Source organism: Leptonotus elevatus, chromosome 6, assembly GCF_054856555.1.
Source record: "Leptonotus elevatus isolate MCC_2025b chromosome 6, RoL_Lele_1.0, whole genome shotgun sequence".
NCBI classification, from domain to species: domain Eukaryota; kingdom Metazoa; phylum Chordata; class Actinopteri; order Syngnathiformes; family Syngnathidae; genus Leptonotus; species Leptonotus elevatus.
In genome coordinates, this window is record NC_141244.1 from 25,237,039 (window position 1) to 25,258,535 (window position 21,497).

The following is a 21,497-nucleotide window of genomic DNA, read 5'->3' on the forward strand; positions in this document are numbered from 1 at the left end:
ACCCTGTCCCGGCACCCTGTGACACACACAAACGTCGTTCCGGCTCAGATCCTGCATCCTCCCAACCTGAGGACATCCTAGCCCAAGAGAGAACCGTGCGGAAGGTCAAGAACCATCTTTTTACGACACAGATGGCGCAGGGTTGGTGCAATTAGCGTGGACGCTGGGTGTGGTGGAGTCCATTACACAGTCGCACCACAGGCAACACACACACATGCACCATCACAATGTGTGTGTATGAGCAGAGGCCAGGCAGGAAACAGCAGAGGTGCAAAGTGCACTGATGCTGGCTTGTTTTTCCTGCAACCATTTCCACTGCAAATAGACACAAGATTAATCAGCGTCATTTAAACCACTTTTGTGCTTTGGGACACTTTCCCCTTTGAAATTAATGGAATTGTCATTAATCCAGTTAAAGTGCATTTTAGGTTCTTCCTGAAATGTTGCCTAAAAGCTGAATTTCCCTAACTTTTTGTGAGTATCGTACTGGCCAAGAAAAGCTGTTTGGGACAGGAAAGAAAGCATTGAAGGAGAGAGAGAGAGAGAGAGAGAGAGAGAGAGAGAGAGAGAGAGAGAGAGAGAGAGAGAGAGAGAGAGAGAGAGAGAGAGAGAGAGAGAGAGAGAGTGGGTAGCAGCTGAGGGGACAACAAGTGTGGCGGGGTGGCGGTTAATGCCTCCCCCTCGCTCTCACCCTTCCGCCTCAACCCTGGCGAAACCACGACCGAGGGGGGAGGGGGGAGGGGGGAGGGGGGAGGGGGGTTAAGCTGTGCAGAAGAAGGAGCAGAAGAGAGTCAATGGCGGCTTTGTCATCGGAGAACTTGTTTATTTTCAAGCTCGCTCGCGTCCAACCGCCAGAAGACAGACAAGGCCTCATGTCATCCTCGCCCTCCCTTCCTTTCTCTTTCACACTCCTTCCCAGATTCAATAGATGAAGAGGTTTCAACAAGAATGGCACAAACCTCCAAGGATGAACAAATATATGACAGCTAATAAAAACATGAGAAGTGATTCCAAGCAACTTCATTGGTCCAAAAATGATTATTTATTCACTAAAAAGAAAAAATATATATATTTTGGTTGACGTATCTATGCTAGTGACAGATAGTGACAGGCAGAACAATGAAATGCTCTTCCACTAGATGACTGAAGGTACAATTAGCTTGTGTTTCCAACATTGATATATTTATATAACCAAAGACAGTAATTCCCCCTCAATTGCAGGGGTTACGTTCCAATATAACCCTGTGCAATATAGAAAGATCCTATTTGAATAACCTCTAGGCATGTTTTTATAGCATTACAGCACTTAATAAATAAATAAAAACTTTTAAAATAATACAAACACATTTAAACCCACAAACTTAACTTTTCCCATAATATACTGTACATCAATAAAATGAACTGACAGCCGTTGCTTTCTGTAGGCGTAAAAGGCAGGATTGAAGAGGCGTTGACATTTAATAATTTCAGCAAAAACAAGAAGTTCTTTCGGCTGTTCTTTCAAATTTACACACAGACAGTGGAATTACACCCAAAATAAACAGGAGGAAGGACAAAATAAAGTAACAACCTCTTCACAAAAAAATCAACAAAATAGTGGGACTGAGAAACACGCGAACAACAATCTGCACCCTTGCCGAAATCAGCTTTAGTTATATGCTTAATACTGCTACCGAATAAATAAATAGATCTCCTTGGCGGAGGTAATGCTCATCGCTGTTCTTCTTCCTGCCCATTTGGATTTCAGTGTCCAATCATCTCGCCGAGACCGGGAGGCCTCCACATAGTCATCCTCTGTCCACGCTCTCCCTGCTGCCCTCCCTCTTTTCCTCAACCGTCTCCCGCTCTTCCCCAGCTGGTATTCACACATGAGTAATGGGATTACCACAGAGAGAGCCGTGTGGCAGTGGTGGAGGTGGAAGGGGTTGGTAGCTGAGGGGGCGACACTGGAGGACAAGTGAGGTTGGCGGCAGGAGGAGGTCCACCTGGTAGAGGGCAGGCGTCGGTGGGGCTTCTTACACGACAAGTGCAAATTAGCGGCGATTGATTTTGGCCGATTCAAAAAGCACATTCTCTTTCTGTTGGATCACCATGGCGATGAGGGGGCTATTCAAGAACACAAAAAAAACTATCAAACTAAAATCCCTAAGCCTTACTATAACTCCCAAACCCCATAACCCTATACCCCAAACCTTAGGACCCTAAAAACCTAACCCAAGCTCCCTAGCACCCTAAAACCTTAAAGCCTGCCATACAATGACTACGTTTACATGCGGACAATATTCGGGTTAAGGTCAGAATTCCGGTTTGTGAAACAATCGAGGTAACACGTTTACATGCGGGGCGGTTACGTGTTATTCTCGTTTACATGGTCATTTGTGCTCGATTGGAATATCCCGTTCGGGCCGCGATGCGCGGACAACGTCATTACGTAAATAACTTCATTCCCGCTTTTAACTTACTACGCTCAGTAAAAGACATTATATTTATGTCACTCACCACGCTAAATAAAGTAGTCGGTTTCCTCCTCGCTCCAGATGTGTAGTTACTTGCTGCGAGAGTCATGTTTGTTTACAGCGGCTTGAGGATTTTTGGTGGGTTACACGCCAGAAGCACGGACTTATATACTTGTATATATATGTGTATATATGCACAAACAGTAGCGCTTTCGCCGTAGACACAAAACAACATGAAAATGCCACGGAGAAATAAATGTATTCAAGCGAAAACACACGAAGAAGAAAATAGAGAGCATGCGCACAGCAAAAAAACAATGCGCCGTTCAATCGAATGCGTTTATATGAGAACGAATTCGGGTTATGGAAGGGGTAACGCGGAACCCGAATGAGAGCATATTCGGGTTATTGCGCGTGTTTGTTTACATGGCCTTACAAAACCCGAATATTGGCAATATTCGGGTTTTAAAAGGGTTATTGCCTGCATGTAAACGTAGTCACTGAGCGTTGTGGGTGAACGTGACTGAAATACCGCAGAGTGTTCGGGGTGCTTTTCATGAGTGGATAACTGTCGTTTGGCTGTAAATCCAAATTTCTGAACAATGCACAGGAGAGTGGTGTCGCAATGTCGCAGATGTAATGGCCAGCCAATCAAAAATGTTGTGTTGCATCACGTGATTTCAAAACAAAACTGTTGTTTCTGGGTACGAAGTGATATCCAGCCACCAGCTGTCAATCCGTACAAATATTTGGTGTCGTCCCTGTCAGACTTAAAACTCCAAATCACTCATATCCAAACCTTAACTCGAACTCTACCTCCTGAACATGAGAGCAGATGTGGTAGAGGGGTTAACGTTGAAGGACAACGTCGACCTCATAGAGGGCAGACTTTTGGTGCGGAGAGTGTGGTAAACCTTACGGCTTCCTTCTCAGACGGCAAGTGCAAATTAACAGCGGTTGCCTTTGTGGGATTCAGGGCCACTCAAAAGAAAACCCATCGTGACTTACTATTTCCAGACAGACAGACAAACCACATTCTCTTTCTGTCGAATCACCATGGCGATGAGGGAGCGATTCAAGAACGCGGGCGTAGAAAAAAAAAGCTGCTTTGAACGGCGGCTAAAGTAAGTGGCGGGTAATGTGAGAGCGGGTGGACACGTTATATTAAACGTCTTGGCCCGCTCGCTGACAAGGGGGGTGATGAGGGAAACAGGGAGGGGATCAGTTCTTAAAACCCCCGGGGGACGTGACATTGATGGACGGGGCCATGGCGGAGAGGCTCGGTGGGGGGAAATATGTCGGGGAAGGTGAACGAGGAAGTGTCGGCATGGAAAAGGGGGGAGAGCGGAATGCCTGGCCGGGTGACAGTTGCTATATTGAGCTCAGCGTGAGTGTTGACACTATCTGCCGCATCGCACCCAGGAACAAAGTCTTCCTCGCCTGCTGGCACAGAGCATAGCTTCCTCTTCCACTCGTCACCGAGCCCTCATTCCAATACATCCCGCCTATCATACCAGGAACTCAACAGAAATAGGAAAATGGGATCGTCCATTTCTGGCTACACTAATGTGCACCACTTAGGGATACTTGGTACCAAAAAGATATGTGTATTGTCATACGTAACACTATGGAGTTTATGACTCGCATAACGCAAGATTAGGAACGCGCTTACATTATACCATAACCCAAAAAGTTCGAAGACTAAACCTGAACCTTACACTCTAATTTCCGAATATCCAAACTCCAAACCCTCAAAGCCATACCCCTAACACAAATCACTGAGAGTTAGGGTAGGTTCGATTACGGTCTCTCTGTATTGCAGTCTTTCACCTATTGAGGGTGTGACTGAAATGTGTCCTCTGCAATAAACGAGGATTCACTCTATAATCTTTTTTTTTTTTTTTTTTTTTTTTAGAGCTCAGTATTGTTCATTCGGAAATGTCATCATCATTGCTCTTTTATTTATTTTTTTTATTTTATTTTTTATTTATTTTTTGTGTGTGGGTGAGTATGTGTATGTGTATGTGCGTGCGTGCGTGTATTTGTTAGCTCACCAGAAAACCTATTAGAAAAAAAACCTCATACCGTTCACCTAAACCAGGAGACCCGAAAGAAAACCAAGGAAGGTGAAATCCAGCACCGACCAGACACCCCCCACCAGAACTCCTCCCCAGCCCAAGAAACATCCAGACCCCAACAAATCCAAAAAACATAAAATCAGGGAGGCCTCAAGAGACCAAAGGAGAGACCGAGAAAAGGAAGGAAGGACAGACGAAGCCGCGTTATAATCTTAATTCCTTGGTAACAGGCATAAATAAGTGTTACACAAGTTATAGGAGGTGATATTAATAAACGGAAACAACTGTGCTTCATGTCATATTCCTTGCCTTTTATTGCAGCACGGTATGTATTTTCTTGCCCATGTGTGTCAGTGTGTCACAGCCAATCCTCGCTTAGACTCCCATATATACCCACTGTATGTCGGGAAATATCCTTGTCCTATCAAGTAACAGCCTCCTCGTCAATAAATGACTGAGTTCCATCCGAGCCATCTTCAAGCTGCGACAGCGCGTATGAGAATGTTGAACAGCCGCGGCGTGTGTGACACATGTCCTTGCTGCCACATAACACCAGCGTCAAACATGAAGTCACATGCATGACGGGGACGCAGCAGATGTACACTCGTTGAACTGCAAGTGTGCAGCCATGCTTGACCCGAGTGGTCCGGTACAGTTCATGGTACAACTCCCGAACACCTTAACCCTAACCAACCATAGTTCAGCTCACCGTGGAACACGGTAAACCTCCTTAGCATCCTAAACCTCCAGCACAGGAAGTGATTAGTTGTTTCATTACCCTAACACCCTTACTCCTGCTCACATAGCGCTAATCTTCACATTTCTAAACCTCCCTCCCTAACCCAAGATTTTTTAACTTGAACGTGAACAACAAAACCCTAACACCCAAACACTTTAACCATAACTCCTAACCATGTCTCTACCCCGAGAACACCTTAATCCTAACCCTAACAACCAACCATGACTTAACTTAACCCTAACTAGCTAACTATAATTCCAGAACACCCTAACTCCTAACTAAATGCCAACCTGAACTCCTAACCTTAACATAAAGCTTCCTTAGTTTTAACTTCTAATTATGCCTACCCCAACCACCTAACTGTAACTCCTAATCCTAAACCTAACTCTTAAACCAAGTTCCTGAATCTTCTATTTCTAAATCCCTAAACAATCCCCCTTAACCTGCTCACTAATGCTAACTGCTAATCCTAAAGCCAAACCCTAACTCTCTGAATGGAATTCCAAATATTAACACACAACCATAACCCCCTAATTGACCAACCTAGCCCAACCTTAACCCTCTAATCCTAATAATTGTTCATGCAAAAAATAGACTTTTCTGGTCAAGTTTATACTTGGATAACATAATAATCAACTTTGTCCTTTGCATTTAACCTCTTCCTCCCCATCATCATCATCATCATCGACAGCTGGCCTGTAGGTGTCTGAGCTATGTGTCACGCGTCACATGCCAGCGTAGCGGAGGCCGGGCCGGGCGGACACAGAGCATGTGTTACACCGCCGCGTCTGATGTACGCTGCCCTCGCACACACGCACGGACGCAGGCACAGGCACAGGCACAGGCGCTGTGGGTGGCATAGTTATGTGTCATAATCACCATCATCCCTGGCTTTGTTCCAGCGCATACGCCGTCACCCCGGCGCAGTGGAGGAGCTCGTCTGCAGAGTGGGTGCCACCCTGAGGCATCAAGCTATCCAATATACCAGCTCGTCACAAAATGTTTGAGAAATAAAGACGTTACCACAAATCCTAAATTAATTTCTGTACATTCTTACTACATAATTGCAAGTCTCACATATTATGTGTTGAATATTATCTGTAGTTAGCAGGATAGCTCCTGTTTGGCTTAATCAGAAGATGACCAAGTTAACCAGGCCCGTCTTCCTGGTACTGGATAAAACGCCACTCCCAGATGAAGTTTACGGTCAAACTAGAGATAAAATAAGGAGAATTACCCATCAAACCTACCAAATAATGTTGCCCTAGAAAAGTCCGCTTAGCTCAGTGCTAACAAACAATACAAAAGCCATTGACATGCTAACGGTTATTATCAATAATCGCCGTTTTAGAACCTTTTCAAACTAGGGATTTGAACACAAGTGGACGACCAACACATGTAGACAGATAAGATAACAATACTCACAGGCATATATATTATTTATCCAGTACAAAAAAAAACTAATAATATATTTTACTGAGTCACTCAGAGTAATAGAAAACGTATTCTTCTTCTTCGTTTGTGTCTGCTTGATTGTGTTATACTACCTCCTGGTGGCCAAGGCGGGCACACCAGAAGGAGCATCACAATGGCGACTAATCCAGGGTGTACTGCGCCTCTCGCTTATAGCCAGCTGGGATAGACTCCAGCTCGCCCGTAACCCTAATGAGGACAAGTGCTATAGAACATGGATGGATTTACTTGAAGGAGCCAAGTCGAGGTGCAAATTGATGGGAATAAGGCCTCACTGTGTCAGTGGTAGCAGACGTCAGTGTGCCAGCTGTCGCTTTAACCAGGATGGCTGCCAGTGTGTGCGTGTGCGCGCGTGTGTGTGTGTTTGTGTGTGTGTGTGTGTGTGTGTTATATTGGTGCCAATGAGAGACAGTGATGAAGTGCCACTAGACAGATCTGGTTTCCCTCCCCATGTGTGTGCGTGTTTCAAAGTTGTGTTTGTGTGTTCGCCGCTGACTCACCCTTTGACCCGTTGCCTTCCTCACAAAGTGGCGCATACAAGACGTGTTTGTGGATTTGAGTCAAGCGGCAAGCCTTGTGGCGAATGTGTGTGACCACCGGGCACGTCACAAATACAGTCGTGCCTTGATATACAAAATGATACAAATAATATTATACTTCATGAAAACATACAATTATTACAAAACATTGCCTCATATTGTAGATGCTAATTGTTAGCCTGCGGTCCAATGGAGTTTCCCATTGTATGTTAGCATCAGAAGTGGCAAATCCAGGTCCAGAAAGTTAAAACCCTGCCACAGTTTGGCTTCAGCACCTAGTGCTAGCTAGCTAAAGCTAGCTCCCTAGCAAGTAAACGAGCACCATGGGTGCTAGCTAGCTAGCTAGCTCGCTCCCTAGCTATCTCTCATGGTGCTTGTAAACCTGCTAGCTAAGTAACACCTGAGGCTAAAGCCAAACTGTGGCAGGATTTTTATTTTCTGGACCTGGGTTTGGCACCTCTGGTCATCATTCAGGTTGTATTTAATACACAATGTGTAATCGTTAGACAGTAAACATCAACTAAGAGTGGCAATAAAAAGCTCGGGGGGGGGGGGATTCGTTGGTGTGTATTTAAGAATATTTGTTAAATCAACTTTTTTTTTTCTGGTAAAATTATTACATGGAGCCACTTGTTGCTAGGCAGGATTCAGAATTCTGACCCTATAATGGACTGCTTTTTATATAGCGCTTTAACTACACCCTATGGTTCCCAAAGCACTTTACAATGCCTCACATTCACAACCAGGGGTGAAGATCGAACCCACAACCTCACGGATGGGAGACGACCACTCAACCACTGATAATCTAGTAATAATAATAATGTCCACAAACACCTTTTGACGTTGCACTGTTCTAAGTCAAACATTTTAGTATGTTTTGATTTTGGAGAAGCCAAAGCCAGATCTACCCGAGTCGCCGTGGTGATAGGATCACATGACGACCGCGGCTGGTGCGTGACTCAACGTGGAGGTGGCTGTGTTGCGTGCTGTCATACTAGAACACACACACCAGCATCATCCTACCTAATCATCCACCTACTGTGACACGCGTGGAGGGAAAGAGGAGGAGGAAGAGGTGGACGAAGAGGTGGAAAGATATTTAATAAGAGTTGGGGAGGGATGAAAAAAGGTAAAATAAATAAGATAAATAAAAAGATGAAATAATATCTAAATATATGCATGTAAGGTGCAGGTGTTCTACAGCACTGTAGTATCTGTACCTATTTGTGACCGAATGCGTGTAACTTGGAGTCAATGAAATGAAAGTGTAGACTGGATCGCGGTTAACTGGCTAAACCGATTGCCACTAATTCTGTGTTGAGTGGCGACGTCATTTGTTGCAAATGGTAAAACGTGTGTGAACATGCTTGTTTTGGCACCTCTGCTAAACATGAAGTACCACAGACACACTGCAAGCAGGTACCATTTTTTGTAAGGCTGTGCGTACATGTGCTGATACTATACAAGCTTTGTTGGTTGCCACTTCCTGCGGCTTACGCAGAAAAGCAACATCTGTGCACACTTGCAGCCTGCTGGTAAACTTTCGTGCCGCCACAATGTTGCGGTTTTATTTGACAATCTGCTACTCGCGTTTCCGTTTTCATCTGTGTTTACCTCAACGGGCTGCATACGGCTTCACTTTTTATTTCTCTGTTTTGCTTTCGGTTTGGAATACATACAACCGTACCAATACAGCAGCAGATATTAATTTGTTGTTGTTTTTGACAATGGCTGGCTGGATGGATGGATGGATGCTAGCTAGCTAGCTAGCTAGATAGATAGCTAGCTAGCTAGCTAGCTAGATAGATAGATAGATAGATAGATAGATAGATATAGATAGATAGATAGATAGATAGATAGATAGATAGATAGATAGATAGATAGATAGATAGATAGATAGATAGATAGATAGATAGATAGATAGATAGATAGATAGATAGATAGATAGGAAAGAAAGAAAGAGGCAACGCATTTCGACATATGAAATTTTTAACTTAATTTTGCTACAACTGTTAAAAATTGAGACCCGATTAGAAATTATACTATTTGCTCCCCACTTTTGCTTTACTTTTAACAGACTGCTGAGACCATCACAGAGCAGGTGCATTTATAGTGAGACTAGATTTCACACAGGTGAACTCTAATTATCATCATCAGTCATTTAGGTCAACATTGTATTCAGAAATCATCAGGGAACTTTTGGAGACAGATGGCTGCACTGAAGAGAAAAGGGGGTGAATAATTTTGCATGCCCCACTTTCATGGAGGGCTAATACTTTGGCAAGGTACTGTGGTGTATTTTGAAAGTACCTGCATCCACCATAAGCTACATAATGGTTTATTTAGTTACAGTGTATTACAGTCCAGAATAGATCATTTAGCGCTTCCTCGTCACCTGAACTCACCGGACACTCCCGAGTTCTGCGTACGCACAATCACTATACCGAAATCAAGTTTGTTATTGATTCTATTTCAAGTGGACGCTGGCACAGTGGAGGCGTGTGAGAACGCATGCAGCGAAGCGAGAGTCCTGTCACGGCAGTGAAGGTGGAGCTGGTGTCGGGAACAGCTGAGCGGTGTAACGTTACAAGAATGCGGCGAGCACACAAGGAGCAACTGTTCTGCTCGGTGCGGCCTGCCGTGCCTTTTCTGCACCCACTTTATTACGCTTTAATTAAACTCTGACGTCCCCCCCCCTACCCCTCCCCCCCCCTTTTTTTTTCTCTTGGGCTTTTAAAGTTTTGCAAAATGGCAAGTTGACATCCACGTTCTACTAGGGCTAATAGCGCAGCGCTGGATGCCAACTAAGTAGATTTTCGTGTCACAGGTAGCGCTAGCGGCATGCAGTTGTCAACTAGTACAGTTTTACATCACTAGTAGTTGTCCTACTAGTATACAAATGTTGTCCTACTTCACCGTTAAAACACGACTTGTTTTTTGTTGGGGTGAAGTAATTTCAGTTAGAACAACTTGAAAACTGATTACTGATGTTTATGGCATCATTGTTAGTTAGCACAACAAAGCAAGCAAGTTAGCTTGTTATGAAGTTTAATTGTGGACAATAGTTCCTGTTTTTGTACTGGTGTGCTGAAAGTGACTAGTACACGAACTTTAAACTGTCTGGATCCATCAAGGACATGCAGATAGACGCTCAAACGGAAAGAGTTTTCCCACAGGTGCTTCTGATGGGCGATGACATGATCCTTCTTAAGTCTTTAACCTTGAAAGGGTGTCACCACAGAATGAAACATGTCCTTTGGAGACACTTGAGCTACTTACATTCCTTCATTTGCTTGATCCACAGCGGAAAGCTCAGGTTAAAGGCACTAGTAGTAAAGTAACCAACATGTTTTCTCATATATAGGAAATCATTGAAAGTGAATAAATTCAGTCCAGGCTCAAAATGTGAAAACCTTTACAAACTGTACAGGCAATGTTTTAACTTACATTGTAGATTATAATTTAAAAAAAAAAGATAGAAAACAAGAAAAAGAAAGAACGGTTTTTTTCTAGCAATACTGTCACTTTGTGGCCTTTTATAGGTATTGCTAGCCTAAAAATATAATGAAGTTGTTTTGCAGAGCAATGCTGGCACCTAGTGTCGTTTCATACGCATAGTTGGAATTATAAAAATGTATTTACATTATTATTCGATATTCTCCAAGGTGACAACACACACACACACACACACACACACACACACACACACGTGTGGCATATTTTCCCCAAATATAAAAAAAAAAAGGAGGGGTCTTTGGTGTTTGATTGACAACCAAGAGAGACTGACAGGTCACGGGGTCACTGGGTGAAGGTCTAAGTTCACGAGTAGGTTGAGGTTGGGGGCTTGCTAACAAGAAGGGACAGTTGGTGGGGGTCTGACATATGTTTTGAAGACATGTCAAGAAGTTAGACAAAGAGAGACACGCAGTATGGGGAAGATATTTTTTTAAACAGGACTCTAAAAAATTATAATAATTGTGTTAACACTGAAAGTTATCATTCAAATCTCAAGACTGATGTGCTACTATCACCCAATGATCAATATTCACGGCACACAACCAACCAAAGATGTCACAAAGAGGGCATATGTACAGAAATAATGATAATCTTGTCTCACTTTACTCACAAATGTATGTACTCAGTGTGAAATCTGGCCGTGTGATCATTTGAATACACCTGAAAGCCACCTCCTATTTATTTATTCCTTTAAATGTATGTATTTATTTACTGCAAAATTTTATTGTTTTATTATTCAATATATTTAATGACTTATTGTAAATGATGAAATAGAAAATATCTTCTTTTTTTTACACATCATCGCTGTCCTGTGAAAAACACCTATGTCCATTTTTGTCTTTATTTTTTATTTTTTACATTTATGGGATGTAACTGAATGCAGAACCCCCCCCCCCCCCCCCCCCACCACACACACACACACACACACACACACACACACACACACACACACACACAAAACATGGACATAAGCGTTTTTTATGACAGTTGCGAACATTTTTTTTTAGCAAAGTAAATGTCAGGGTAATTTATTACAAATATTAAATCTGCAAATATTGGCAAAACAACACAACCACACACAAAAAAACATCCATCCATCAATCATTTGCGCTTAGCCACATAAAATTGCCCACCATTACAATTTAGAAATTTTTAATTTCTTTGTAAGTGAGCAAACCAGCTGGGGATCAAATCATTTTCCTCCATTGTAAATGGATTTTAGATGTCCAACTTCAGCACTTTTATTACCACGGACTATGTGTAGTTTCGCTAGATGGCCAGTAGATGTCACCCTATATCAACATTTACACGCAGCCGGCCTTACCTTGGAATTATAAACTAGCACGTGCACCACAAACAGGAGAAGTCACTGAAGTTTCAGGTCTGCTAATATGGGGGCTCTATTTGGGAGATTCCCGAATCCGGGCGGGTCTTTACTGTTTATGGGGTTTTCTATTTTTGTCGTTGATAAGGCCCAATATCATACATACATCATCTCATGGACCCAAGAAGCCACCAGCAAGATGTTAAGAGGCGCGAAGTTCAAGTTGGGGATTTATGGCGTTGCAGTAAGTACAGCATTTTTATTTATTTATTTTTATTTTATTTATTTATATGGCCCAATGTCATCTGTCTCTGACCCCCACCCGCCTTCAGCTTGGGGTCCTAGGCAGTTGCCTGCCATGTTGCCAAGTATCTAGTCTCAAGTTAAGTTACTGTGGCAAAAAAAAAGAAAAAAAGTCAAGTCATTACTTGAGGGTTATAAATCAAGTTATATACTCAGGTACAACATTCGCACATTATTAGCCACTTTGCACTCAGTATCTATACTTGCATTAGTTTTAAAGTACTACTACTAACACATTCACAATCATTTTAATGGTTCGAACCCAGTTTCTGCGTTGTTTATTATTTTGTCTTCCAAAATTAAACGTACAGCCATCACGAATCTTAATGTTTAATCCGCTTTCGGTTAGCTAAACTGTGGCGTTAGCGTAGCTTAACTGTATTCGTAGAACGGAGAAATGTCCAAATTGGCACTTACCAGTAGTTGTAACTTGTAAACTTTGCCTTTTGCCATTCTTTTTCACAATTTCATCAAAAATAGTAGTTCAAGTCATCATACGTTTTTAGTTTAGCAAGTCCCAAAGTTGAGTCTTCAATACATTTTAGCCGAGAAAGCCACAATATGCCCCTCCCCCTCCCCCTCCCCCACCCCACGATATTTAGTAACAACACACACGCATGTAAATACAGTGCAGTACAAATACTTTGCTACTATGCTTTTGTATCTGTACTTGAGTATTTATTTTTCTGACAACATTTATTTCCAACATTTGAACAGAGCTAACCGCAGTTGAGATCTTGATTCATTGACTGATCGCCAGTTTAAAACAAATTTTGGGCACTTTTTAACTTTCACTTATAAGGAGTTGAATCAATACAGTCTTTTTTTTTGTGTGGCAATTTGCATAAACTTTTGATTAGCTACCTTATGACTAATCCAAACCAAAAACCAAACTATGTTTTGCCACTTTGGCGATCGAGAGGGGGCGCCATCGTCTGTCCCAGACCGGCTACGTACCCTTACGACACACAAAAGGCGATTATGTAATCATGTGTGCATTTATGCCACTCGTCTTTCGTTGTGTCGTGTTCTTGTCTTTCCTTTGCGAATAATAAAAAAGTCATCAATAAAGAGGCGATGTGTCCAAATATATCAATCATCTTCCTACAATTTACAAACAAGAGGTTAACTGAGTTTACGCTAGACCACGCCCCCTACGACCAGCTGGTGGCAACACTCTCGGTGACGTCACCCTCGCATGCCACCATTGGCCAACAGACCGTCGTGCTGTTGGCCAATCGCCTATCGCTGCGGTGACGTCGCCGTGCACCGTCCCCGTTCACTTTGAGCTAAGTGGGCGGGGCCAGCGGCAGAACTGAGAGTCTGTGCCGCGTGATGATTGGCTGGAGCGGCGGTGAAAGCGAGGCTCTGTTGCTGAGAGAGAGTAAAAAGAGAGGGAAGGGTAGGAAGTCACGTCCTAAAACAACATAGCCGCGTTTAGCTCCAACTTATAGTATATTCAACAGGGAACAGTTTCAACACTATTTAGAATATTAATAAGTATTCCATATTTCATTTATTGCATTATCACCATGTCCTCGTATGCCGCTGTCAATTATGGTAAACATATTGGTTCTCACAAAGGGGAGGGAGCGTTTGTGCCTTCTTATTGGCTCTAGTCTGCGTAGTCCCGCCTCTCAGCCCTCCCTCGTGCTGTTCCTAAGGTTCCCAGAGCTCTCATTGGCTACTGTAAAGTTTGGGACAGGACGCCGGGTTGCCTGAGCATCGCCGCCGCTATTGGCCGGGTACCCCCGTCCGTCAAGTGGACCTTGACAGCCCGCCCCGCCCCCTCGTCTTGGGACACCGCCGCCTATTGGCTACTGTACCTGTCAGCGACCTCTGATTGGCCGCTCTGCCCAGCTGTTAGTGGTTCATTCACCATTTTGTGACTGTAGTGGAAAAGAGACGAGCGATACTTTTGCGTATCCTCGCTGGAGTTTCAGTGCGGGGAGCTTGGTGATGTTTGACGGGAGGTAAAAGTAACTCGTCCCCGGGACTTCAGAGTCCTCCGAGCCGACAGCCGGGGGGACGTTAGCGAGTGCCGTGCGGGCTGCCTCATCCGCAAAATAAGACCATAAATCTTTTTTTTCCTTCCCTGCTGAAGAGGAAAAAGCTCCGCTCGGGTGAGTTCAAACTAAGTTGGCGGAGGGGAGGCTGCGAAGCTCAACCGATTTTAATGGCTTCCTTTACGGGGGATAAGCTGCCACACTACCCGGTTGTTGTTCTGGTTCTGCCCGCAGAAACGAACCGCTCGGCGGGCAGGATGAGAGGCGGCGGCGGCGGCGATGGGCTGCCGTACACACTCACACTCACACACACACACACACACGCACTAAACAGCAAGCTTTAAAACTTTCTCAAAATGTCACACCTCGAATAAACATGACAACTGGCTCAAAATATAACACTACTACGCCTTTATTACAAGGCTGTGGTGGATTTCCGCTACTTTTTTCGCCACCTTTTCCGTGTTGCCGTCGTGTCGAAAAACACACGTCGACCTCTTTTCGCGGCACTGCAGCCCGAAATCAAAACCGCTACGACGGGACATTTTCTACACTTCTTTCTTGACATACATTTTTAGTTTATCAACGGCGAACGGGAGCTGTAACGTGCGAATTAAAAGCTAATTCGGTCGGTTTTAGCGTGGCAGTCGTCGTCGTTGTTGTTGTGTAGTAGTAGTAAGTCGTGCGTACTATAAAGGCTTTACAACCGAGCAGCTTTCCTTTAGCTAGCTGACATTTTTTTTGTCAAAGTGCAAATGATTTAATAACAGAAGAGCGAGTGACTTTCTTGTGTTTTAAGAGTTAGCAATCCGGCCTGTCCTGTTGCCATCCCCAAAAAACAACGTCACTTGACTTTATTTTTTTTATTTTTTTAAAGGTGTTGTTTACGAGCTGGCCTTTGAGTCATAGCCATGATAGTAAGTACTCCAGTTATGTATGGGCTTTTCCTGCACTGCATCACCATCACAGCTAACATTGTAGTGGCAGAGTCATTTCAATTATGCAGCATTTTAAGCTTATTATTATTTTAAAAAAAAATAATTAGATTCATGCAGGCACCTTAATGTCCACAATGACAAGTTGGGCCATCCCTGAGAGAAACCTTCGGCCCGTGGGCCTTATACGGACCCAAGAGCATTTCAATTCGGTCTGTCATGCCCCGAAATGCTTATAATGCATCAAAACGAACATTGGCCATGTCATATTTCGTCACGCCAGTGTATCCGCGCATCTTGCTCCTTGCTTGCGTGACCCACTTAAAAGCAAAAGCTATCCCCCACATCCACTATGAGTGAAATTCTAAAAAGCTGCGAGACGCTACACACGGGCCCTGCACCCCCTTTTTCAAGACAAATCATCTCCAAGCACCACAACAATGGCTAACATTAAACAATAATAGCATAATAAGCCCAAGTGTTCATCAAAAACAAGGTGGGCTTTATTCCTAAAAAGCACATTTCATATAGCCACTGTAACGTTATGCACAGTGTGAACATTTAGTTCCGTGATTATTTCACGCACAAACTAGAATGAGCACATAGACCAAACTTTTAGAGAATCACTGGTCCAAAATAATAGTAACTTTGATGCCATATTAGATGACGTATGCAAAAAGCTTGGCAAGTTATTGTGCCTTTCTGTCTTCCAAAACTTTATTGATCAAGGCACATATTTTGCGCATATACTCACAGTATGAAATCTGGGCTTGTTGAGTTGAACACAAAGTTATTATTCAGTTGCATGAACGGCAACAGGTGGATAAACAAGTGAAGTGTACTTTGGTGGAAGGGCATTTATTCGTTCCAACTGTCACTTTACTGGCATAGATAAATGTCTAAAGACATGTTATCTGTGGGAAATAAATAATCATTTGTTTTCCATTTAACTTACAATTTCATGCGGTTTATTAATCTAGGATACATTGGGGCTCATTTTGGGTGAATTCCAGAGTATCTGGGAATTTGGCCCAAAATGGCTGCTTCAAACCAAAATGGCTGACTTCTTCTTCCTTTCTCGGCATGGGTCGCTGAGATGTTTTTCTGTGTCCTGTTATGGTAGACGTTTCCAACCACGTCGTCAAAATTTAGCCTTGCCTTATTGTCCAGACTCCATTCCATGATACCTGCTTCGGAATGGGGCTCCTTTGGGCAAATTCACAATGACATTTTCCCAAAATGTCTGCTTCGACCCAAAACGGCTGACTTCTTGTTCAATTTCAGGCATGGGTCGTTGTGACTTTTTTTGTGCGATCTGTTACGTTAGAGATGTTCACGCAATTTCGTATCGATCAAGTAAAATTGGTGACTGGAGGCAATTTTTTTTCAAACTTTCCACAAGGTTCTACTGAGTGACATTAAGGGGGGGGGGGGGGGGGGGGCGTGTTCGAGACTTCTAAAATATATATTCATGAGGCAATCATTTACTATCAGGGGCCATTTCAGTTATCTGAGGGCCATACTAAATATACTGATAATAACGTGTTGTTGCGTATTATGAGTGTCATTTAAGAAGAAACAAACTTGTCGAGGGAAATTTAAAAAGAAGTACAATGAGCAAAGTAAGGTAAAATGGCTGCTGGGAAGCAGAAGACGAATGTCACCTTTGAGCAGTCGAATCAGCAAAAGAATAGCTTTCGAGTCCTAAATCCTATTGATAATCTGCCGATCCGACACGTTAAATTGTTTATTGGTATATGTTACATGCATTTTTTTTTCCCGGTTCTTTTTGAGTTTTATTTTGTTTTTACAATTGTATGGCAGGATGGATTAAATGTGCAAATGGCCCAGACACCATATTTTGCGACCTGTGAACTTTTAGATGAAGATTGTGTTAGGGCGTCAAAGTTGGGGACTTATAAATATTTGTGTGTGTGTGTGGATTAAACCGAAAATGTCCTTTTTAATCTGTCGCAGTAAACGTGAGTGTGTGTGTGTGTGAGAGAAAGAGAGAGACAATTTTAACAATGTGTGCATGACTGCACTGTAAATTCCGCAAAGAGAGAGACAGAGAGAGAGAAAGCGTTTTTAATGTGTGTGTGTAAAGTTTGACGTGATGACTGGACGCTGAGGTTACATTGTTTGTCCGGTCGAGTGGAGACGACAAGCCTGCCGTTTGTCTGTCTGCTTCATTACCGTCACGTTGCCATTCTCGATCTAACACCTTGATCACTCCACGCTTAGCTTACTTACAAACGGGAGGATACGCATTGGACAAAAATGACTTTTATTAAATACACCAAAAGGAAGTGATACAAAAATGTGTGCGTTTTTTTTTTTTAAATACATAATGTCTTGAATTAATCATAAGTCGTACTGACACCTGTTTACTCCCAACAGTCTATTGGTAATTGATCTGTAATTCATTATACTGAGCAGCCGGTGTCACTGCAAGTTCCGTTACTTGCTCTGTGACCGTCGTGACACTTTGTCTTTTGGTACCCTCCCATGGTAGCATCACGAAAAAATGCTAGAAAAAAGGCAAAACATACCCGTGGAGTAAAAATCCTTTCGATGCTCACTGAACTGACGTTTGAGGGTTCCACCGCATACAGTTAAGCATATATTTAAATGTAAAAACAAGCCTTTTATGCATTAATTATACGTATATTTCTTCCTCGGGTGGGTTTGGCAACCTCACTATTTACGCCGGGAATTTCACATCTCTCGCTCGAGTGAACACGAATGATGCTCTCTGTTTTTTTTTTTTTAGAGCACAGATGAAAAAAGAAGACGTCGTGCTTATAAGTCGACGGACTGCTATGGCAAAGCTGCCCTCAAATACTTTCCAGTGAAAATAGCTCTCTATTTTCACTGAGGGTCAAGATGCCAGGATGGCCCCAAACGCTTCTGTGTTGCAACAGAACGGGAACACACGCGCGCGCACACACACGGCACCATGACCGAACACATTTTTAGCGAGTGAAGATCAACCGGCGATTCCGTGGAGCAGTCGGTCAGCCGAGAGCTGCCGACTCCTTCCTGCTTTACTCTTTCTGACACATTTTGAACGTTCGCTGTAAAGAGGCAGCCAAATAGGAAAACGCAGTGTACTCGCATAATATTATATTTGCTTCAAGTCATATCGGCGTCTTCAATTGAATACAGAATGATAATGGGAGTGTTCTCACCTTGAGCATACAGTGAATAGCTCAGATGTAAATAAATGAGATCCAGCTCACAACGTTTTAAAAATAAATTGAGAGAGATTTACAAAAGTGATTAAAAAAAAAAAGAAGCCTAATAAGCAGCATAAGTGTAAACATGAGAAAAACAGCATGAAGATGGAGCGACTTGTTGTTGATGGAGGCCAGTGGCTTTGTCAGTTTTGGCCCGCAACTGCGGCAGCAAAAAAAAAAAAAAATGGATGCCACCTTTCAGCATTCAAATCGACAGGAGAATGGCTTCACAGCTCGAACCCAGACCTAAATCCAAATGTATGTGTGACCGACTATTGGGGGAGCAAAAGTTTGAAATATTACAAGGGGAAACATATAATTGTATAAAATATAATGAAGTCGTGCAATTTTTTTACATGACCATGCTGCTTGTGATGTGAAAAAATCCCCATTGAAATGAATTGAAATACCATTACTGCGTTCTAGCCCCGTAAAAAGAAACACAATTTATCGTCACGTGTTTTTAATAAAAAAATAACTATAAATAAATAACAGTGTATTGAGCACCCCCGCGACCCTAGTGAGGAATAAGCAGTTCAGATAATGGATGGATGTATAGAAACATATCAATATGAATTTTCAAGCGTTTTTGGGAAACAAGACAGCGAATGAAAAACCCAGTTGTCACAATTCAACGTTTACAGATTACCATAACATGGATGACTTACAATCTATACAATTTTTAGCAAGCATTTCGCTATTTCTTTTATTGGTACTGTTACAGCTAATGATTTAGGTAATTATGCTATTAAAATAATGATTTAAAGACACAAACTGGTTCTATATAATGTAATCACTGTTCGTACTGCAGTATTTGTTTTGAATGTATGCGTTTATGGGGCGTGGCTTAGTGAGTGACATCAAGAATTGTAGTTGGGTTGGCCGGTTAATTTGCGCGTGAGCACGAGTTGTGTCCTATAACAGTTCCTTGTGAGTGTTATCATTTTCTATTTGTGTGTTTGACCATTTGTCGCATACAGTAAAGGGCTGACTATGGCTCTCCTTGCCCACATGCGAGGGCATTACAGTACCTCAATTGCTCAATTTTTTTTGTTGGTTTTTTTACTTGCCTCGTATCAGAAACTTAAAATATCTAAAATTTCGTCTCGCAACACAAAGCAACAGCAACTTCATTCTCGTAATTGCTGAACGTTCGTCATTCGTCAGCACCCGCCGTCATCCTAAATCGGTCATTCTTTTGAAGTTTTTCGTCATTTGCCAGTAAAACGGGCGTCCGTCAGTATGGACAGAATGCCCATCTCTGATAACTTTATTCTCGTCAAGTTATTACTTTTCTTGTAACGTCACTATGTATTTCTGGTAATATACAAACGTAATCTTCGTCGCGTCACGCTGACTTTTTTTCTCGCAACTAACTTTATTATTTTCACTCTACGAATTTTTTTGTAACATGACATTTTTTTCATAATAGTACACTTATTTTTGTAACTGCAAAACCTTTTTCTTGTAACAATACAACTTATTCTCATCAATCACTACAACTTTATGACAATATTCTCTTCACTGTTGTATGTTTATTTTTCACTGTTGCGTTATGGAAATAAATTAGCAAAGGATACAATTGTGATTACAATAGCTGAAAAAAATGTGCAAATTGCAATCTTTGTTTGTGATTAATAGGATCAAAGAGACAAGTGATTTTGGTAGTCTTTTAAGATAAACAGGATTATTTCTCGCTGTGTGTTGCGTTTTACGTCGTCTTTGACAACAAGGTCACCTTATGCAAATGTGTGTATGCACTCAGTGTATAGTTTGTCGCATGTTGTAATTATAAGGAGGTGTGCATTCCTACATGTTTGTACACGATTACACTGAAGGACAGCACATGCTGGTGTGTTTGCGCAGTCTGTATTTGACGTTTAACATCCGGTGCCAGACTTTTTTTTTGTCTTTTTACTTTCATTTTTGCCAGCGTTATTCCAGTTTGACTTCCTCCCTGCCGAAATGTTTGTGCCGGAAGACGAGTGGGGAATGCTGCTGAAAAGTGTGTGTGAGGGAGCGAGAGAGAGGCTGTGGAAATTCCCAGTGACTACTCCAGAAGGCTCTTAACAAACATCCGCACGCCACCACCTCTACCTCCCCCTCACACACTCGTGTTGTTGGGTGACCTCACCCAGGGCCGCCGCCAGCCCCTTTCCCTCCCTGATGGAAGGCAAAATAAACGGTTTGTTGTTGCGACGTGGAGTTTCAAGACACAGCGTGGAGCGTAGCGTGAGAAGAAGCCGCTCCGTCGCATATGAAAGTAGCTTGAGGGAGATGTGGCGACCTATAGTATGAGACTTCACACTTGTGTTTGTGAGTCTGCTTCACGTTTATTGCTACGCTGTACTAAAATTGCAGTTTTCTCTTTAACAACGCTGCAACATTGCAGGCATTTTTTTTTCTTACCAAGCTCATTTTTATAATACATTGAAGTTATCTATTTTGCTTGATTTTTGAATTAAAAACTAGTTTTGATGTGTGTATGTAATAATTGAGGGAAACCAGAATTCCAATGTGGGCCAGGCAAAAAGGATTTTGACACCCCTAGTAAAAGCAGTCTTTGGGATACTTAAATAAAAGCAGCAGAAGCGACCTTGGATGTCCTCTTTCTTTTTTTCTCCCAAACGGGTGCATATGGCACAGGGAAGCTTTTATGAGTCAAGTTTATAAATCCTCAACACAAGGCGACACACTGCGACGTAGTAAATGTCAAATGTTCAACCATGCCAATTATTACATTTTGGATTGAAGTTAGAGCGGCATGGTGGTGCATGTGGTTCGTCTCAAAGTCAGAGGTTCTGAGTTCAAATCTTGACTATGCCGAGTTTGCGTAGGTTATCTAAACATGTACAGTGTGAGTGTGAATGTAAGTGTATGTTTGTTCGA

The 21,497-nt window shown here is 42.5% G+C and overlaps 2 protein-coding genes across 4 annotated transcripts in view; one reads left to right on the plus strand and one right to left on the minus strand.

The window, feature by feature from the left end:
- The window catches only part of erfl3 (Ets2 repressor factor like 3), a 69,201-nt gene extending 56,225 nt beyond the window's left edge, over nt 1-12,976 (minus strand). The window contains exon 1 of the mRNA XM_086078821.1: nt 12,846-12,976. The gene's annotated coding sequence lies outside the window, so the exon portion shown is untranslated. The remainder of the gene's footprint in view (nt 1-12,845) is intronic.
- A 1,354-nt stretch (nt 12,977-14,330) lies between these two features.
- The window catches only part of cicb (capicua transcriptional repressor b), a 39,329-nt gene continuing 32,162 nt past the window's right edge, over nt 14,331-21,497 (plus strand). For all 3 annotated transcript variants that reach the window (XM_086079102.1, XM_086079104.1, XM_086079103.1), the window contains exon 1: nt 14,331-14,551. The gene's annotated coding sequence lies outside the window, so the exon portion shown is untranslated. The remainder of the gene's footprint in view (nt 14,552-21,497) is intronic.